The sequence below is a fragment of the Nyctereutes procyonoides genome, unplaced genomic scaffold (genome assembly GCF_905146905.1).
Source record: "Nyctereutes procyonoides isolate TBG_1078 unplaced genomic scaffold, NYPRO_anot_genome, whole genome shotgun sequence".
Classification (NCBI taxonomy): Eukaryota; Metazoa; Chordata; class Mammalia; order Carnivora; family Canidae; genus Nyctereutes; species Nyctereutes procyonoides.
The window spans coordinates 14,554,913-14,559,423 of record NW_026575140.1 but is presented as its reverse complement, the minus strand read 5'-3'; the positions used below and the strand labels follow the sequence as shown (position 1 = coordinate 14,559,423).

At 38.7% G+C, this 4,511-nt stretch overlaps 1 long non-coding RNA gene across 1 annotated transcript; it reads left to right on the top strand.

Annotated features, from left to right (window-relative positions):
• The first annotated feature begins 536 nt into the window (after positions 1-536).
• LOC129497482 (uncharacterized) lies at positions 537-3,989 on the top strand. Its single transcript, XR_008661950.1, has 3 exons — positions 537-695; positions 823-996; positions 2,350-3,989. It is a non-coding gene; the product is annotated as an uncharacterized LOC129497482 (long non-coding RNA).
• The last annotated feature ends 522 nt before the right edge of the window (positions 3,990-4,511 follow it).

Below are 4,511 nucleotides of genomic sequence, written 5' to 3'. Positions count from 1 at the left end.
GGGGAGGGGCAGAAGAAGTGGGAGAGAGAGAGAATCCCAAGATCCAGAGCAGGATCCAGTGCAGGTCCGACATGGGGCTGGATGTCCCAACCTTGGGATTATGACCTGAGCCGCAATCAAGAGTCAGACCTTAATCGCCTGAACCACCCAGGTGCCCCTATTTTTTTTTTTAACTATTCTTGTTTGACAGTCAAGAGAAGCAGAATATACCACTTTGGCATAAGGGTTATTTTGAGCTAAAAGCAACCTAGAAGCAGAGGCGAGAAAAGCTCTCTGTCCTCTCATTTGCCTAAAAGCAGGACATAAATTTGTGAAGGTGTCCCCTCTCCCTTCTCTGCCAGGAAGGACAGGTGTTTGTCACTGGACACAAGTCTAGACCCCCCCCCCCCCAGTCAGCTCTGAGATGACATCCTGGGATCTAACAAACATTACTAAGGGGCCCTTAGCTTACCGTAGTTTACTGCCCTAGAAACTCAAAGTCCTTTTCCTTTGTCTTGTCACCTCTCTGATAAGGTATGGTTCTTTTTATTCTGATCCTATATAAGCCCAAGGTCTAGCCACCCCTGTGGGTTCCTTACCACCAAGTACTGCTAAGTATGGGAGACGCACATGTTAATAAACTTGTTTTTCGCTTGTTGATTTGTCTTTTGCAGCGCCCCACCCAGACAACCTCCTAGGAGCATAGAAGAAAAACAGTTAAGTTTTAGGGGAGGAAAAAAAATCTTCCTTGTATTATAGTCTTTTTCTCCCCCTCCCCACCTTGAATGCAAAGTATTTCATTCTTTGAGTTCATAAAAATGCCTCGTTTGCCTTATTTCCTAGATTCTAAAACCCTATCCGTGGTATGGTACTTCATAAATTTAATAACATTGTGGGATCAAGCCTGATTTGAGGGTCTTAAAACTAAAACTCAGTATGATAAAACGGAAGTAAAGCAAGGTGATGATCAGGACTTCAAAGGAACAAGTACCGTGTGATTTCTGGAACTGAATGGAGGTAGGTTTTTCTTGTATTAATACTTTTATACTTTAAAATTAACTACATTTTTATATACCTAAAATATACGTTATATTATAAATGTATGTGTCTATACATCCAATGTATTTCATATGTATGATGAAGTGGTGAAGACATCCACTTGGGATGGCTGATTTCTGATTTAGATGGAGCCCGGGCTGGTGCTCCCCCTTGAGATTTTCTTTAGTCATTTTTAACCACTGTTTATGTAATTCATGGATTGGATTGTTTTTGAAATAGACTTCCTCAGACTTAATTTCGTTGGGAATAAACACGTTTGACAATATTCTATATTCTCCAAGATCATCTCCTAGAAAACCCTCTTTATATTTGTGTAAAAGGAAAAAAAAAATCTCCCCTTACAGCAGTACTTGCCTATGAAATATCAAAAGAAAAACAGTTTCTCTTAAAGTTATTCTAATCCACCAGCCTTGTTTAAGAACGGGAATGACCCCAGATATACTCGGCTGGTGTTCGGCCTGACTGAAGACTCTTTCCTGATGAAGGAACATTAGGATTTGTTTCAACCAGTTGTGCACAGAACAAGGGATGCCTCCTGCCTGTCAGAGAGAGCGCTCTCAATGCTTAACGGGAATTCCCGCCATGAAATCCCCTTCCTAACACCCCCACCTAAGTACTCAGTGATATTCTTCCCAGGTAGTATCTTCTTAAAATTGGCAAATAAGGGATCCCTGGGTGGCGCAGTGGTTTAGCGCCGGTCTTTGGCCCAGGGCGCGATCCTGGAGACCCGGGATCGAATCCCACGTCAGGCTCCCGGTGCATGGAGCCTGCTTCTCCCTCTGCCTGTGTCTCTGCCTCTCTCTCTCTCTCTGTGACTGTCATAAATAAATAAAAAAAATTAAAAAAAATTAAAAAAAAATTGGCAAATAAAAACAACCAGCCTTAAAACCTACCTTATTTTGTACTGGCTTTGGTTGGTTTTGCAGTACTTTTGAACCTACATTCAGGATATTAATTGAATTTATGGTTTATAGAGATCTGAAAATATACTTACAAGAATAAAGCTGAAGTTCTGTGTAGACAGTGTTTTATCTAGTATTGACTCCTCCAATTACAAAATTATGTCCTTTTTTTCCCCATTATTTTTTAGAACTGTCCTATCTCTGATAATTTTGTCAACACACATTCAGAAACTGATTTTTTTTTTATCCTTTTACCCCCTCCTTTGATTGGCTTTGTGCTCATGGTTAGAACACCAGCGGTTTACACATGAGGGGGGGTGTGTGTGTGTATGTTATTGTTGTTGTTGTGCTTTTGGAGCTTTTAAAAAAAAAATCCATGCCAAAACCTTTGTTTCATCCTCCACTGCAGAGTAGATATCATGAACGTATCCAGCTGAGCTTAATTATACCAAACAAAGGAAATAGAACTTGGGAAGAGCTTCTCTCTGCACCTGCTTCTCCAAGAAAACAAGGAAATTGGAGTGGTCTTTTTGTGGACTCAGTGTGGCTGTGGCAGGGGCCGTGAGACAATAGGAGAAGGAAAAGATTGGAGTTACATTTTCCTAACAAATGGGTAATCCGTCCTCAATCCAAATTGGTTGAACGCTACAACCCTCATTGTTTCCATTTCATTTAATGCCCATAAAAATGAATTCACTTGAATTCAATGGCTGTAGGCTCAGAATATTCGCAGTGTATTTGTGTTGGACTCTAAGACTGATCTGTTCGGCTTTTTTATTCGCTTTCTATGAAAGAACATTAACCCAAGACTAAGAAAGTAGAGAAAGATGCTCAGAATTCCATCACAAATTAAATTATTTTCAAATTTCTTTCCACTCCAAGCTCACATACTAATTTTACACAGCTATCATCAATGCTTTTATATGGTTATGTTAACCATGTATTTTGTAATGATATTTAGTGGGTACATAATATTACATCAGGTCGATTAAGCAGTTTCCTTAAGCATTCTATCATTCAGGGGAGTGCAGACTGAAGCTGTTTTTACTGAAACAAATGATTAAAATTAACCTGTTGTTTAATAGGAATGCAAATGGATTTTTCTACATTGCTATTTTTTTTTGAGAGAGAGAGAGGGCAAAGGGAAAGAGAGAGTCTCAAGCCGACTCCTCGCTGAGCACATAGCCCAACACAGGGCTCTATCTGAGGACCCTAAGATCATGACCTATGCGGCAATCAAGAGTTGGACACTTAACTGACTGAGCCACGCAGGCACCCCTGCCATTTATTTTAAAATAAATTCCATATAGTGGTCAAATACTATGTACTTTTCTGATGACCCATGATGAATTTTCAAATGCATACATATCTTTTTCTGAATGACCTGAGCATAATTTACAAACATCACATCTCTTTTTCCACAAATAAAGTAAGTGACTATTTCCTAAATATGGCTTTTCTCTTAGGCAATCACAATAATATTCTTCAAAACCAGGATATTTAACTCTAATACTGGACTCTCATATATTACACATTTCATACTCAAGAGTTACCAATTGTCCTAATAATGTCCTGCTTAATAATTTTTTTTCTTGAATCAAGTCCAATCCAGAGTCACATTCAGTTGTTATGTTCACCTTTGTTCACCTTTAATATGAAACCATTTTCAGCCTTTGTTTGGTCTTTCATGACCTTAAAATTTTTGAAGGACACTGGCCAGTTATGTTACAGAATATCCTTCCACTTATATTTCCCTGATGTTTCCTTGTGACTGGATCCAGGTTATGCATTTTTAGCAGGAAATCCACAGACTAGATGCTGTGTCTTCCCATTGCATTATTTTAGAAGATGCAGGATGTCAGCTTGTCAATTTGTTGGTGATGCAAAGTTGATCATTTCATTAGATGGTGTTGACCAGTTTTCTTCCCCATAAGGTTACTATTTTTTCTTTTGTAATTAATAAGTAATTTGAGGGAGATACTTTGAGATTATGTAAATATTCTAGTCATTAAAATTTTATCCACTGTATTTAGCATCTATTAATGATACCTGCCAGCATCAATCATTACTGTAATGGTTGCAAAAAAGTGATTTTATAATAAAATAGCATTTCTATATTTATTAATCTTCCGCTCTACATGACAGCTTTCTCTTTCCCAACATTCATTTATTTCTATCAGTATAGACTTATATTTTTTTATTTAATTCAGTGCATGTTCTGTTACTATCTATCATTTTCTGCTCGGATTGTTCCCAATTTTGCCCGCAGGGAACCCCTGCAAATTGGCTCCTGACATGTCCCTGTAATATTTTAAACACTGATTTACTTTTTGGCACAAGATGTTCTACGCTTATCCTGAAGTTTCTCTATCTCCTCCAAGAATCCCTGATTCCTTTAGTGGGTATTGGCATAGAAAGCAAGGTCTGTGTGCATGACAAAATAGTGAAACTTTGTGGCATTTGACCCATGACCCACATGCCCCCAGCTCAGTGTGGCAAAAGCAGTACTCTGTGTGGGGAAGCTGAAAATACAGGTTCCCTCTTCCTGTAGCTCACAGGCTTGGACCATAG